Here is a 17,524-nt window from a genome sequence, read left to right as displayed (position 1 = left end):
TACTCTCTAGCCCATCAAGGGACACTCAGCTGAAGCCAAACTTGAAGGAGCCATGAAGACTTTGGTGTTCTATATTGTCAATGGCATCAGATTCAATTCCCAGGATATCTTCATCACACAGCTTGCTGCATCTGGAATTGATCTATTTGGCTTGAAGTTTTATGGTCCATGGGTGATGCGCCTAATCAAGCTTCACTCTTCTGTCGACTATCATCCCTCAGTGCGCAACCATCTTATCTTCTTGCCTGAGGTTGATATGTCTATCGAAGCCATCTACCCTGAACCTGCCAAGGAGCCACTTTATCTTCATAATGTTGATCGCCAAAGCTTCACGCAACCAATTGAGGGAGTTCTTGCTGCAACTCGAGTCTATCCTCTGGTTGGAAATATGCGTGCACCTCATCGTGCTCCCACTGAAGCCACTGAAAGCACCATTGCTCAAAGGCCTTGGAAGCTATCTTGTGTACTCAATAACCGAGAGCTTCTTGTGGCCTTACATCAGAAATAGGATAGACACCATGACTGGGTAAAGCGTCAGATGTAGAGTATCTTGGGGGATGTCAATCGCATTCGCAACCTTACCACCAAGAACTCATTCGTAGCTCATGAAGCCTGTCGGCGGTCTTGGAAGAGTCTCACTTTGCTATGCTCTGAAGATGATCTTCATGAAGATGTCTTCACAGAGCGCTTTAAATCTGTTTCCACGCCTTCTCATAATGTTGTCTTGCGTCGGACTCCTTGCATAGAAGACTCTGAGTATTCATCTTTGGCTGCAACTGTTGTTGCGAGAGTCGTCGATGAAGAAGACGATGCCACTTCACCAACCATGGCTTCACCGCGTCTCGACACTGCACCAGGCCCCTCTGCACCACCAAACTCCAACGTCGACCCTGCACCTTCATCTACTCCTGATGGGAACGAGTAGATGCTCTATGTCTTCAACCCTTTTTGGTCATTACTAACAAAAGGGGGAGAAGCATATGAGTTGATTGTCTTCAAGCGAGTCCATATGGGTGGTTGCTATATTTTTTTCCAAGTCGTTACAACTCTCGTTCTTGATACATTTGATTCTTTGGGTTGTAACACTTAAACTTTATGGTCTTCTGCTATGTTTTCTGCTACTCCATGATGCGATGATAAATTCCACTTGAAGTCATTCCGCAAACGTCCATTTTTCATTATGCATGTCATTATCTTCGTTATATCTTTATATGCATGATGAATTGTCGTCATAGGTTGAAGTGGATCTCCACAAGTAAAATCTACCATGTGCATTTGCATTCAAGAGCAAACTACTTATATGCACATCTTCAGGGGGAGCCCTTTGCTACTTATGAAGACAATGCCTTAAATCCTTCAACTTTCACATACTTTTATCCCCGTTGAAAACTTCAACCAGTTTGTCATCAATCACCAAAAAGGGGGGAGATTGTAAGTGCATCTAGTGCCACCCCTAGTTGGTTTTGGAGTATTGACGACAAACTTCGTTGAGGGACTAATGTGTTTGTGAGAATTGTAGGATAACACAGGTAGTAATCCCTCATTGATTCGGTTTTCCTACCAGAGATGACCCTAAAAATGTGTGAAGACATTGAAGACAATGGTGGTCTGTGAAGATATTCACAATGAAGATTATGACTCGAGAAGACATTCACGTGAAGACTATGGAGTGCGAAGACATAATTGTTTCGTAGTTTCCTTTTCTTCTTTGTTGAGTCATAGGAACCACCACACTGTTAAGTGGGGTCCAAGTGAACAAAGTCAGAGTGACTGAAGTGATGCTCAACCAAATCCTATGTCTTCAAGCGAAGAGAATGGGAGCAAATCTTATCCAGAGCTGGATGAGTCAGCTTTACTTGTAGCCCAAGTCAAGCTGCCGCGTGTGTTTGAAATCTGACCGTTGGAACGTGTCAGTTCCTTAGTGACCCAGGCTCATTTCGGACAAATCAGGTCGGGTTGCCTCCTGGCTATAAATAGCCCACCCCCTACACCATAAATTGGTGGCTACTCAGAGTTAGTGCACAGCTTTTGTCGTTTGTCAGCAACCCACCTCCGAAGCATTTGAGAGAGAGATCCTTGCGAGGACAAAGCCCAAAACACCCAGAGCCAAAGAGTGTTAGGCATCACTGAAGTCTTTCTGTCCGCGTGATCTGAAGACTTATTACACTTGAGGACTGTGAATCCTCCAGCCGGTTAGGCGTCACGTTCTGAGCTTCCAAGAGTCATTGTGGATTGCCGGTGAACGAAGTCTGTGAAGGTTTGGAAGTCTACCTTGAAGACTTACCAGAGTGATTGGGCGAGGACTAAGTGTCCTTAGCTCAAGGGGAATAAGGTGAAGACGCGGTCTTCTGAGTTGAATCTCAGCCTCCCTAACCAGACGTACAGTTGCCACAGCAACTGGAACTGGTCCAACAAATCCTTGTCCTCACCAAGCAACTGGTTCTATCTCTTACCTCTCCTTACTTACAGTTTGTCTTCGTGAAGTCATTGCCTGCTTGCATGATTTGATTGACTTCACTGTGTGAAGACTGTTGTTGTTTGGCTTCATACCATCTTCCATCCTGATCCATACTACCAAGCTGCTAATAGTCTTCGTGCTTTCACTTCATTGCTTACTTGACTATGGCTTGTCTAGTGTAGTCTACCTTCCGCTGCATATCAATAGGTTCATTTCTATTGTCTGTCTTCGAAACTCCCATGTTTTGAAGACTTTCATAAAAATCGCCTATTCACCCCCCTCTAGTCGATAACTAGCACTTTCAAGGAGTCAGGTATAACACCTAAGTTTGATTGTGTTAAATCTTTTATGGACACCGATGCTTTTTGTGAATTTAGCACTAAATATGGACTTGACTCTGAGATAGTAGCTTCTTTCTGTGGATCATTTGCTACTCATGTTGATCTCCCCAAGGAGAAGTGGTTTAAATATCATCCTCCCATTGAAGTAAAAGTAGTTGAACCTATTAAAGTTGAAGAAAAGACTATCACTTATAATGTTGATCCTATTGTTCCTACCGCTTATATTGAGAACCACATTTCCCTGTTATAATAAAGGATCATGCTAAAATTTCAACTATGGTTCGTAAGAGTAATGCTAGAACGCCTACACCCCCTGAGAAAATTAAAGTTGAACCTAGTATTGCTATGGTTAAAGATCTCTTGGTCGATAATATTGATGGGCATGTTATTTACTTCTGTAATGAAGCTGCTAGAATTGCTAGACCCGATACTAAAAGTAAACATAGAACTGTTGTAGGCATGACTGTTGTTTCTATTAAAATAGGGGATCATTTCTATCATGGCTTATGTGATATGGGTGCTATCATGCCTTATACGAAGAAATTATGCATGATATTGCACCTGCTGAGATAGAAGATATTGATGTTACAATTAAGCTTGCCAATAGAGATACTATTTCACCAATTGGGATTGTTAGAGATGTTGAAGTCTTGTGTGGGAAAGTTAAATATCCTACTGATTTTCTTGTTCTTGGTTCCCCACAAGATGACTTTTGTCCCATTATATTTGGTAGACCCTTCTTGAATACTGTTAATGCTAGGATAGACTACGAAAATGATATTGTTATTGTTGGTTTAGGGGATATGTCTCATGACTTTAATTTTGCTAAATTTTGTAGACAACCCCATGATAAAGAATTTCCTAGTAAAGATGAAATTATTGGTCTTGCTTCTATTGCCGCGCCTCCTAATGATCCTTTAGAACAATATTTGCTAGACCATGAAAATGATATGTTTATGAATGAAAGAAGGGAAATAGATGAAGTATTCTTTAAACAGGGACCTATTTTGAAACACAACTTGCATGTTGAAATTTTAGGGGATCCTCCTCCACCCAAGGATCCCCTAAAGACTCAATCCGATAAGACAACTTCAAAGGGAAAACTCAATCCATTACAAGAGGGTAGAGGGGGAGAAGCATCATAAGATACAACTATAATAGCAAAGCTCGCGATACATCAAGATCGTACGATCTCAAGAACACGAGAGAGAGAGAGAGAGAGATCAAACACATAGCTACTGGTACATACCCTCAGCCCCGAGGGTGAACTACTCCCTCCTCGTCATGGAGAGCGCCGGGATGATGAAGATGGCCACCGGTGAGGGATCCCCCCCTCTAGCAGGGTGCCGGAACAGGGTCCCGATTGGTTTTTGGTGGCTACAGAGGCTTGCGGCGGCGGAACTCCCGATCTATTCTGTTCCTCGATGTTTTTAGGGTATATGGACATATATAGGCGAAAGAAGTCGGTCAGGGGAGCCATGAGGGGCCCACAAGGGTGGGGGCGCGCCCAGGGGGTAGGGCGCGCTTCCCTGCCTCGTGGCTTCCTCGAAGCTTCCCTGACGTCTACTCCAAGTCTCCTGGATTGCTTCCGTTCCAAAAATAACTCTCCCGAAGGTTTCATTCCATTTGGACTCCGTTTGATATTCCTTTTCTTCGAAACACTAAAATAGGCAAGAAAACAACAATTTGGGCTGGGCCTCCGGTTAATAGGTTAGTCCCAAAAATAATATAAAAGTGTTTAGTAAAGCCCATAAACATCCAACACAGATAATATAATAGCATGAATACTTCATAAATTATAGATACGTTGGAGACGTATCAGCATCCCCAGGCTTAATTCCTGCTCGTCCTCGAGTAGGTAAATGATAAAAGAAATAATTTATGAAGTGTGAATGCTAGCAGGTGCACAAGTTTGATCAATGATAATTTTAATCACCCTTTCTAGCATCATCATATGTCATAACAGTAGCTCATCTCATAAAACTTTTCATGATCAAGTAGCAAACTATTCACATGTTAAAGTATAGATCATAAACTTTCTTGAAAACTAACAAACCGTGTTATTAGTCATCAAACAATTACAATTCATCTTATTTTCAGGAAGGGTCTATGTCAGAGCTTTGATTCAGCAAACTTCACATACTCAACTATCAGTTAGTCTTTCACAATTGCTAACACTCACGTGATATTTATGGGTTCAAAGTTTTAATCAGACACAGAGAAAGATAGGGGCTTATAGATTCGCCTCCCAACCTTTTACCTCAAGGGTAATGTCAACAATAATAGTTCATGATGCCTCACATCCAATTGGATATATATAACAGGATGTTTCCAACACAATGTGCTTGCCAAAGGATAAAATGTAAAAAGGAAAGGTGAAGATCACCATGAATCTTGCATAAGGTATAAGACAAGAATAAAAGATAGGCCAGGGAAGCAGAGGTTGTCATGCGCTTTTATAATTGGATGCACAAAATCTTAATGCGAAAGAACGTCACTTTATATTGCCACTTGTGATAGGGACCTTTATTATGCAGTCCGTCGCTTTTATTGCTTCCACATCACAAGATCGTATAAAGCTTATTTTCTCCACATTAATAGATCATACATATTTAGAGAGCATTTTTTATTGCATGCACCGATGACAACTTACTTGAAGGATCTTACTCAATCCATAGGTAGGTATGGTGGACTCTCATGGCAATACTGGTTTAAGGGATGTTTAGAAGCACAAGTAGTATCTCTACTTGGTGCAAAGAATTTGGCTAGCATGAGGGGGAAAGGCAAGCTCAACATGTTGAATGATCCATGACAATATACTTTATTTCGGATATAAGAAAACATAACCCATTACGTTGTCTTCCTTGTCCAACATCAACCTTTTAGCATGTCATATTTTAATGAGTGCTCACAATCATAAAAGATGTCCAAGATAGTATATTTATATGTGAAATCTCTCTTCCCTCAATATTCTTTCATGAATTGTTCGAGTGACCAATACAATGTTTGCCAACCTTCAATACATTTACCACCTCTACTTCTTATATGTGAAGTCATTACTCCCCATGGGATAAGCATATAAAACATATATAATTTCAGATTTATGATATTCAAATCATTCAACTATTTACTCATAGGATATAAGTGAAGCACACGAGTAAATGACAAACTACTCCAAAAAGATATAAGTGAAGATCAATGAGTAGTTAAATAATTATTTAGCTATGTGAAGACTCTCCCATTTAATAATTTCAGATCTTGATACTTTATTCAAACATCAAGCAAAACAAAATAAAATGACATTCTAGGAATAGCAAACATCACGTGAAGAAGCAAAAACTTAGGATCAACCGATACTAACCGATAGTTGTCGAAGAAAAAAGGTGGGATGCCAACCGGGGCATCCCCAAGCTTAGACGCTTGAGGCTTCTTGAAATATTATCTTGGGATGCCTTGGCCACCCCCAAGCTTGAACTTTTGTGTCTCCTTAATCCCTCTCATATCACGGTATCACTAAATCTCAAAAGCTTCATCCACACAAAACACAACGAGGACTCGTGAGATAAGTTAGTATAAACCAATGCAAAAAACCTTATCATACTCTACTGTAGCAAATAACTAAAATTATTATTCAACATTTCATACTAAATTCCTCTGCATATTTAATAGTCCTATCCTCAAATAGAATCATTAAAGAAGCAAACATATGCAAACAATGCAAACATAACAGCAATCTGCCTAAACAGGACAGTCTGTAAAGAATGCAGCAAGATCCATACTTCCCTAGCTCCAAAAATTATGAAAGAAAATTCCCACTTTAGTAAATTTATCAGAGCTTATTATGCAAAAGGTTTAAACATTTTATCACATCCTGAATTTTCTAGGGAATTTTTGCAACAGCGGTAAACTTTCTGTTTTCAAATAGCAACATGTAGACTTGTAAAATAGGCATAGTAAAGGCTATCAATGCCAATTTTATTGAAATAAAAGATGCAAAACATTGTTCTAAATAACAGCAAGAAAATCCTAACAAAATAATTTGAAGTTCCAAGCAAAACACATATCATGTGGTGAATAAAAATATAGCTCCAAGTAAAGTTACCGATGAACGAAGACGAAAGAGGGGATGCCTTCCGGGGCATCCCCAAGCTTAGGCTCTTGGTTGTCCTTGAATATTACCTTGGGGTGCCCTGGGCATCCCCAAGCTTAGGCTCTTGCCACTCCTTATTCCATAGTTCATCAAATCTTTACCCAAAACTTGAAAACTTCACAACACAAAACTTAACAGAGAACTCGTAAGCTCCGTTAGTATAAGAAAATAAATCACTACTTAGGTACTGTTGTGAACTCATTCTAAATTCATATTGGTGTAATATCTACTGTATTCCAACTTCTCTATGGTTCATACCCTCCGATACTACTCATAGATTCATCAAAATAAGCGAACAACACATAGAAAACAGAATCTGTCAAAAACAGAACAGTCTGTAGTAATCTGTATCAAACATATACTTCTGGAACTCCAAAAATTCTTAAATAAATTGGTGGACCTGAGGAATTTGTCTATTAATAATCTGCAGAAAGAATCAACCTAAAAGCACTCTCCAGTAAAAAAACGGCAGCTTAATCTCATGAGCGCAAAAGTTTCTATTTTTTACAGCAAGATCATAAAGACTTCACCCAAGTCTTCCCAAAGGTTCTACTTGGCACAAACACTAATTAAAACTTAAAACCACATCTAACCAGAATCTAGATAGATTATTTATTGCTAAATAAGAGCAAAAAGCAAGAAACAAAAATAAGATTGGGTTGCCTCCCAACAAGCGCTAACGTTTAACGCCCCTAGCTAGGCATGATGATTTCAATGATGCTCACATAAAAGATAGGAATTGAAACATAAAGAGAGCATCATGAAGAATATGACTAGCACATTTAAGTCTAACCCACTTCCTATGCATAGGTATTTTGTGAGCAAATAACTTATGGGAAGAATAATCAACTAGGATAGGAAGGCAAAACAAGCATAACTTCAAAACTTTAAGCACATAGAGAGAAAACTTGATATTATTGCAATTCCTACAAGCATATGTTCCTCCCTCATAATAATTTTTAGTAGCATCATGAATGAATTCAACAATATAACCATCACATAAAGCATTCTTTTCATGATCTACAAGCATAGAATTTTTATTACTCTCCACATAAGCAAATTTCTTCTCATGAATAATAGTGGGAGCAAACTCAACAAAATAACTATCATGTGAGGCATAATCCAATTGAAAAGTAAAATCATGATGACAAGTTTCATGGTTATCATTATTCTTTATAGCATACATGTCATCATAATAATCATCATACTTAGCAACTTTGTTCTCATAATCAATTGGAACCTCTTCCGAAATAGTGGATTCATCACTAAATAAAGCCATGACTTCTCCAAATCTACTTTCATTATCACAATAATATTCAACATCCTCCAAAATAGTGGGATCATTACTTCCTAAAGTTGACACTCTTCCAAACCCACTTTCATCAATATAATCATCATAAATAGGAGGCATGCTTTCATCATAATAAATATTCTCATCAAAACTTGGGGGACAAAAAATATCATCTTCGTCAAACATAGCATCCCCAAGCTTGTGGCTTTGCATATCATTAGTATCATGGATATTCAAGGAATTCGTACTAACAACATTGCAATCATGCTCATCATTCAAAGATTTAGTGCCAAACATTCTAATGCATTCTTCCTCTAGCAATTGAGCACAATTATCGGAATCCTTATTTTCCTGAAAGACGTTAAAAAGATGAAGCATATGAGGTACCGTCAATTCCATTTTTTTGTAGTTTTCTTTTATAAACTAAACTAGTGATAAAACAAGAAACTAAAAGATTCGATTGCAAGATCTAAAGATATACCTTCAAGCACTCACCTCCCCGGCAACGGCGCCAGCGGCCACGAGGTAGGGGGCGCGCCCCCCGCCCTCGTGGGTGCCCCGGGACTCTTCTGGCCCATCTCCGATACTCCGTGGGCTTCTTCTGGTCCAAAAATAATCTCCGTGAAATTTCACGTCAATTGGATTCCGTTTGGTTTTCCTTTTCTGCGATACTCAAAAACAAGGAAAAACAGAAACTGGCACTGGGCTCTAGGTTAATAGGTTAGTCCCAAAAATCATATAAAATAGCATATAAATGTATATAAAACATCCTAGATGGATAATATAATAGCATGAAACAAGAAAAAATATAGATACATTGGTGTAACATCCCAAATTTTTAGATTTGGAATGTTAATATGTCATTGTTTTTGCCATCGTGATTTCTATGCTTATTTAAATTTTTTGAATATTTAAAGTGTTTTCCAACTCAAGGCAATATATTTGGAGTGGAGATAATATGACTTCTCCCCTATTAATTATATTTGGAAAACACTAGGAATATATTCTGGTGTCTACCTAAATTATTTCGTCTTTATAGAAACTCAAATTTATTTTATAGTTGTTATTATATTGCTCTTTATGCGCTTTTGTTGCATAAAATATATTTTTTCAAATTTTATTTGTGTTGTAAAAATGTTCACTGTTTTATATAGTGGTAATAATGTTTTACTGTGTGTTTGTATTAATTTTGGAATTCTATAGGTATTTTGTATTTTAGACATATTTATTTGTTGTGCGGTATAAATATTTTAGACAGTTTTTATTGCTTACTGGGCGGCAGCCCATCACTGTGCGCGACCAGCGGCCCAACTATCCCTTCGCCCCCGCGCGTCATGCAGCCAAGCAGCTAGCAGGCCAGCCCAGCAGCAGCACCGCAGGCCACGACCCCTTTCCCTTTTTTTTTCTTCTTCTTCACACCCAAGTCCTGCTGACACTGGACCCCGCCAGGTCGTCTTCATCCTAGAGACGAACTCCTGCACGCGCACGAGTTCTTCACTGTCCCGATCTAAATCCTCATCCAATCGACTCATCTGTTGCCCCTAGTACATGCATGACCCCATATAAATACTCCCTGTGTCCTACTCGTTCGAGTTTTGCCAAAATCACCATCGCCCGTGCCCGAGGTCGATTTCGCGATCTCGCCGGAGTTCCGCCGTCGCAGAAGCTTTTCCTCGGTCGATTTCGCCGCCATCAGCAGGTCTTTGCACCTCTATTACCCTCTGTTATCTTCCCCTTGGTCTCCTCTCCGTCCCTTACCTTCTAAAGCACGCAGGGGAGCACCAGGACGACGCCCGCAACCCCGACCCGAAGATCACCGCCGCCACCAACAACGGACGCCCCGCTTCGACCTGCTTCAACCCAACGTCCCCGACGATCACCAGGACCACCTCGACCCCCTCGTCGATCGGTACCTCTCCGCCCCCTTCACTGACTCCCAGGGCCACGGGAACGGCCGCCGGCAACAACCTCGAGCCGCTCGCGCCGTCATCTTCCTCAAGTCCGGTGACCACCTCGATCTGTTCTCCGGTGAGTCAACACGCATCGTCCGATCTCTCTCCGAGGGCCAAGATTAGATCTATTTTTTTCTTAAAGCCGAACCGTTTTCCTCTAAATAGCGACCGTTCTTTGCTTAAGGCTAGCAGCAAACACCCTACGGCCACTCACAGATTGCCACGTGGCACATCCACAGCAGCCGCAGCAGTTCTTCCAGGAAAGCTGTTTTGGCACAATTTTTGTTTTTAGATTTCATATCAAATGTTCATTTAGGTATATCTTGAGATCCGTATATCCAAATTCACCGATTCTTTTTCCTGTGTACTCCTAGAGTCCAGAGAATACTATAGAACCAAAATTTCACATTTTTGAACTATTCAAATTTGAATTTGTTTAAATTTGAATTCGAACTTCTGGAGGCCATATCTTTTAAACCACTGATCCAAATTAGTTGATTCTTTTTGCATTGTGATCCTACTGGCATGTACATAATATATACCTACGGATATGTTCTATTAATTAAGTTTTTATTTGAATTATTTCTTGTTGGCTTTATTGTGATTTATGTGACTATGGTTTATTTATCGGTGCCTTCGTTAATCGTATAAATTATTCGGAGTGTGAAGCAGATTGGAATTAAGCGTTAGAGTACATCAACACCGTTCAAGGCAAGTTGCACTTTTGATTATGCTCATCCTATATGTCTGTTGTGCACTGTTATGATATGTTATATGCTTGGTATGCCTCTTATATTGCGTGTCGCCATGTGCGTGTCCTGTTTGCATTGTTTAATTGTATGCTTGGATTTGCTATGGTAGACGTGGGTATGTGTCGAGTGGTGCATGGAAGTGGTGAGTCTTTATAGCTGTAGGCTCGGGACTTTTTCTCAGGTGAATGCGTCAATGGCTAAGCGCTCTATTGTCCCTAGAGAATGCGCCATGACTGAGCGCACTTGGGTTGTCGGAGCTTTTTCTCACGTGAATGCGTCACTGGCTGAGCGCTCTATTGTCCCTAGAGAATGCGCCAGGACTGAGCGCACTTGAGACATCTTGAAGATCTTTATCATCTGTGTTGTTTGCACCTTGCCTATGTCGTGGAGGTAGGTGAAGGTAGTTCTTGAGTGTTTTGTTTGTCATGCTTTGCTTTGTAGATGTAGGTTTGCTTTATCATTACGTGTAATTTGCCAATACATTCAATGTATTGACCCTATGTGGCTGCAACTTATCATGTTGCAGGATATTCAGGTGATCAGTGAGATACAGTAGGGTCGCGAGTCTTCACTCAGCATTTTCGCCAGTGGGCATTGATGGGATTCATCGTTTATTATGCTAGCTTTCCGCTGTTATTATTGAATAAAGCTAGCTATGTGCTACTCAGTTTGTAATACCTTATGAATTCTGGATCATACGTTATAGTAAACGATGCACTTGTTATTTGATATTCATATGTACTGTGTGTGCTAGCGAGTCGATCCAGGGACTAGCACTGTAAGCACAGAGACATCGAATCTTATCAGGTTCGGGTCATTACAGTTGGAGACGTATCAGAGTACATAGCTGCTTCGGAAGCAGCAAATGAAGGAGTCTGGATGAAGGAGTTCATATCCGATATAAGTGTAATACCAAGTGCATCGGGTCCAATGAAAAACTTTTGTGACAATACTGGAGCAATTGCCTTGGCGAAGGAATCCAGATTTAACAAGAGAACTAAACAAATCAAAAGACGCTTCAATTCCATCCACGATCAAGTCAAGGAGGGAGACATAGAGATTTGCAAAATACATACGGATCTGAATGTTAGAGACCCATTGACTAAGCCTCTTCCACGAGCAAAACATGATCAACATCAAGACTCCATGGGTGTTAGAATCATTACAATATAATCTAGATTATTGACTCTAGTGCAAGTGGGAGACTGAAGGAAATATGCCCTAGAGGAAATAATAAAGTTGTTATTTATATTTCCTTATATCATGATAAATGTTTATTATTCATGCTAGAATTATATTTGTAGCGACCAGACCTCAAACAGTCTGTGCTGCTGTGCACCAGTGTCATCCCTGGATCAGTAATGCTGACACGCACAGTACAAATGGAGGATTTATAACAGAGTAGCAATCACACACTTATTACAACGAGTATCTCAAGAGAGAAATAAGTATGACAAATATGGCTTAAGGCCATCTAAAAACGATAACAGCGGAAGACTTGGAAGATAAGTGAGTCCATCAACTCCAACGGCATCACTGAGTATAAGACCACGACCTAAGGCACCTTACTCGTCGTCTGAAAAGTCTGCAACATGAAACGTTGCAGCCCGAAAACGGGTCAGCACATGGAATATGCTGGCAATGTAACACATAGAGAGTAATGAATATAATAATGCTATACTACATGGATATATGGCTGGTAGAAGGCTCTATGGTTACAGTTTTGCGAAAAGCCAATTTTTCCCTACTGCAAAGGAATAAATTTTATTTAACTATCATGGTGGTTGTTAAACATTGAGATGGTTGACAGCATCTCAATCCCAATTAAGTATCATCATTAACCCAACAAAATTAATTAAAGTAACATGATGAGATTCACATGATAATCCAAATACTAGATACTCAAGATATCCATAACCGGGGACACGACTAATCATGATTAGTTTGTACACTCTACAGAGGTTTGCACACTTTTCCCCACAAGACTCGATCGCCTCCGCTTGATTCTCGCACAACATGATGTTTGAGAAACGGATGACCGAGACACAGTCTTTCAGAAGTGTTTGCACCTTACGAACGGGTAGACCGTTACACCTACTTTCCCCTACATCTGCTAGTCTACCACTGTAAGAGTTCACACAACTTAATCAACTATGCTAGAGCCCATAATAGCTTGTGGCTGCACACGGAAGTTTCTAGCATGAATAATCTCATGATCCCTTTGAACCTGGGTGGCGGTCCAAAAGAAAAACAGGCAATCCTGGAATACCCAGGTACCTCAATCCACCCAGATGTGAGTTTTAGTTTCCACCTTAAGTTTGACCATTAATTAACAATCTCACATCTGTCATGGTAACACTCAAACCCAATCCACGTCTACTAGCATAGCATAGCAATAAGAGCAAACGTAGAAGTAACTCCCAAGGTTTGATAACAAAACAGGTAATAGGTACTACCTCAACTACTTCCCAATACCCACAATTTAATTAGGTCCTAATCATGCATTTGTTTGAGGATTGGTCTAATGCAATAAAACTGGGTAGTAAAAGAGGTATGATCAAAGTGTTACTTGCCTTGCTGATGATCCGTGAAACCTAGAGATTCGAAGTAGCAAGCAGCGCACTCCGGGTACTCTATCGCAAACAAACAAGCAAACAATAAGCACTCATCTAATGCACAGGTAAAACTCAAATAAAGATCTAACCAGAAAGTTCAACTTAAGAACTCCGGTTTGCAAAAAGAATCGAATCAAACGAAGCAACGAAAGTCAAACAGCGAAAGAAACAAGCTTCGTTTACTAATCTGGATCTAAGTCAAATTTTACAGTAGCAAAAACTTGTTTGAATAGGTTAAACGGAAAGAGAATTTCGAGTCGAAACTCTTGGCACTTGAATCACCTGATTCCGATAAACGAGCTAAAAGATAAACTAAAACGAAAAACACATCAGAAATTGCGATCTGGGAAATCGCGGAAAATCCGACGAAAAAGAAAACTGACGAACAGTCAAACGAACGGACGTTCGTTAACTGCGGCTAACCGGTGAACACGTTCGTTAAAATGAACGGGTCGGTGAACGTTCACTAACTAACTAAACCGAAAAAAAAATAAACCGATCTATAAAAAAATCTAGGGTTTCAAAAAAAATAAAAATAAACCGAATGGTTTAAAAAAATAAAACGGCACGGCAGCGGCGGCTGCGGCTACCTCGTCGGGGCAACTCCGGCGGGGCTCGGGGGGTGCGGCGGGGCTCGGGGAGGTGACGGGCGACGGCGAGGGGCGGCGGGCGGCGGCGTCGGGGCTTCCCGAGGCGGCGGCGATAGGCGGCTCCGGCGCGGCTCCTCCGGGCGGCGTCGGGTGCGGGGCGGGGTCGGGATGAGGTGAGGAGAGGGCGGCGGGGCTGGGGTACTTAAGGAGGGAGGTGCCGTGGGGAAGGGGTAAGGCGGCGGCGGCGTCGTCCCCGACCGGGACTCGGGCGGCGGCGGGAGCTAGTTCTCCGGGAGGGAGACGACTCGGGCGGTGGGCTGGGCCGTCGGCTGGGCTAAGGCCCAGTCGGCGCGCTCGAGATTTTTTTTTAAATAATCTTGCCGAACCTAAGAAAAATCGTAGAAAAAATAAATAAAAATCCAAAAATGCCAAAACAAATTTTCACCGTCTAACTAAAATAATTAGAACGAGATGAACATTTTTCTTGGCCCAAAAATGCAGTTTTGAAAACATGCAATTTTTCTAATGCAATTAAAATTGCAAATAAAATCCGAATAAAATTAAATATTTGATTTTAATATTTTTCCTCCAATATTTCAATTATTTTGGAGAAGTCATATTTTCTCCTCTCATTTATTTTAATACGAAATATTTTTCGGAGAGAAAAATAATTAAAACCAAAATCCTCGTTTCATTATTTGATAAAAATCAAATATGAAAACCGCGAAAAATTCCCCAACTCTCTCCGAGGGTCCTTGAGTTGCTTAGGATTTCCGAGGATTTTGCCAAAATGCAATAAAATATGCTATGCAATGATGATCTAATGTATAACATTCCAAATTGAAAATTTGGGATGTTACAGTATTAACCGGAAACTTAGTACATGTGTGAATACATAGACAAAACAGAGTGTCCCTAGTATGGCTCTACTTGACTAGCTCGTTAATCAAAGATGGTTATGTTTCCTGACCATAGACATGTGTTGTCATTTGATGAACGGGATCACATCATTAGAGAATGATGTGATGGACAAGACCTGTTCGTTAGCTTAGCATAATGATCGTTAAGTTTTATTGCTATTGCTTTCTTCATGACTTATACATATTCCTCTGACTATGAGATTATGCAACTCCCGAATACCGAAAAAACACCTTATGTGCTATTAAACATCACAACGTAACTGGGTGATTATAAAGATGCTCTACAGGTGTCTCCCAAGGTGTTTGTTGGGTTGGAATAGATTAAAATTAGGATTTGTCACTCCGAGTATCGGAGAGGTATCTCTGGGCCCTCTCGGTAATGCACATCACTATAAGCCTTGCAAGCAATGTGACTAATGAGTTAGTTGTGGGATGATGCATTACGGAACGAGTAAAGAGACTTGCCAGTAACGAGATTGAACTAGGTATGATGATACCGACGATTGAATCTCGGGCAAGTAACATACCGATGACAAAGGGAATAACGTATATTGTTATTGTGGTTTGACCGATAAAGATCTTTGTAGAATATGTAGGGACCAATATGAGCATACAGGTTCCGCTATTGGTTATTGACCAGAGATGTGTCTTGGTCATGTCTACATATTTCTCGAACCCGTAGGGTCCGCACGCTTAACGATCGATGACGATTTGTATTATGAGTTATGTGTTTTGGTGACCGAAGTTTGTTTGGAGTCCCAGATGAGATCACGGACATGACAAGGAATCTCGAAATGGTCGAGAGGTAAAGATTAATATATTGGACGATGATATTCAGACACTGGAATGGTTTCAGAAAGGTTCGGGTATATTTCGGAGTACCGAGGGGTTACCGGAACCCCCCGAGGAAGTATTGGGCCTACATGGGCCTTAGTGGAGAGAGGGGGGAGCCCGCAAGGGGTGGCGCGCGCCCCCTCCAAGGGAGTCCGAATAGGACAAGGAGGAGGGGGCGCGGCCCCACCTTCCCTCTCCTTGTCCTTCTCCTTCCTTTTCCCCCTCTGATGAGAAAGGAAAAGGGGGGGGGGCGAATCCTACTAGGAGTGGAGTCCTAGTAGGACTCCCCCCCATGGCGCGCCCCCTTGGTGGCCAACCTCCTCCTCCCGTCCTTTATATACGGGTGCAGGGGGCACCCCATAGCACAACCGTTGTTATTTTAGCCGTGTGCGGTGCCCCCCTCCACAGTTTACTCCTCTGGTCATAGCATCGTATAGGCCGGAGACGCAGCTGCATGACTTTCTTTGGGCCGTCCATGACGGAAAAAACCGTGGTAGAAGCGAGGGCGAGGACAATATCGGGGGAGTTACCGGTTACGGTGGGTGGTCGGGGGCCGAGCGATGCGCGTTTCTCTCATACGTACGTGAGACGCCCCCGATTCAATCGTACACTAATCATACACGCAAACGTGTACGATCAAGATCAGGGACTCACGGGAAGATATCACAACACAACTCTAAAAATAAATAAGTCATACAGGCATCATAATACAAGCCAGGGGCCTCGAGGGCTCGAATACAAGTGCTCAATCATAGACGAGTCAGCGGAAGCAACAATATCAGAGTACAGACATAAGTTAAACAAGTTTGCCTTAAGAAGGCTAGCACAAACTGGGATACAGATCGAAAGAGGCGCATGCCTCCTGCCTGGGATCCTCCTAAACTACTCCTGGACGTTGGCGGCCTGAACGTAGTAGTAGGCACCCTCGGTGTAGTAGGGGTCATCGTCGACGGTGGCATCTGGCTCCTGGGCTCCAGCATCGGTTACGACAACCAGGTATAGAAAGGGGAAAAAGGGGGAGCAAAGCAACCGCGAGTACTCATCCAAAGTACTCGCAAGCAAGGATCTACACTACATATGCATGGGTATCTGTGTAAAGGGGCAATATCGGTGGACTGAACTGTAGAATGCCAGAATAAGAGGGGGATAGCTAGTCCTGTCAAAGACTACGCTTCTGGCAGCCTCCATCTTGCAGCATGTAGAAGAGAGTAGATGGTAAGTTCACCAAGTATCATCGCATAGCATAATCCTACCCGGCGATTGATACGTCTCCAACGTATCTATAATTTTTGATTGTTCCATGCTATTATATTATCCATCTTGGATGTTTTATGGGCTTTACTATGCCTTTTATATTACTTTTGGAACTAACCTATTGACCCAGAGCCCAGTGCCAGTTTCTGTTTTCCCCTTGTTTCAGTGTTTCGCAGAAAAGGAATATCAAACGGAGTCCAAACGGAATGAAACCTTCGGGAACGTGATTTTTGGAACGGAAGCAATCCAGGGGACTTGGAGTGCACGTCAGGGAATAAACGAGGAGAGCACGAGGCAGGGGGGCGCGCCCACCCCCTGGGCGCGCCCTCCACCCTCGTGGCTCCCCTGACGTATTTCTTTTGCCTAT

At 41.6% G+C, this 17,524-nt stretch overlaps 1 long non-coding RNA gene across 2 annotated transcripts; it reads left to right on the top strand.

Annotated features, from left to right (window-relative positions):
* The first annotated feature begins 9,711 nt into the window (after nucleotides 1-9,711).
* LOC123074457 (uncharacterized) lies at nucleotides 9,712-11,679 on the top strand. 2 transcript variants are annotated; one of them, XR_006435970.1, is made up of 3 exons: nucleotides 9,712-9,939; nucleotides 10,015-10,268; nucleotides 11,471-11,679. It is a non-coding gene; the product is annotated as an uncharacterized lncRNA (long non-coding RNA). The 2 variants fall into 2 exon arrangements; XR_006435969.1 differs by having other exon boundaries at nucleotides 10,015-11,679.
* The last annotated feature ends 5,845 nt before the right edge of the window (nucleotides 11,680-17,524 follow it).

Source organism: Triticum aestivum, chromosome 3D (assembly GCF_018294505.1).
Source record: "Triticum aestivum cultivar Chinese Spring chromosome 3D, IWGSC CS RefSeq v2.1, whole genome shotgun sequence".
In the NCBI taxonomy this organism is placed as follows: Eukaryota; Viridiplantae; Streptophyta; class Magnoliopsida; order Poales; family Poaceae; genus Triticum; species Triticum aestivum.
Note: the sequence above shows the minus strand (reverse complement) of the source record. Positions and strands in the feature narration are given on the sequence as shown.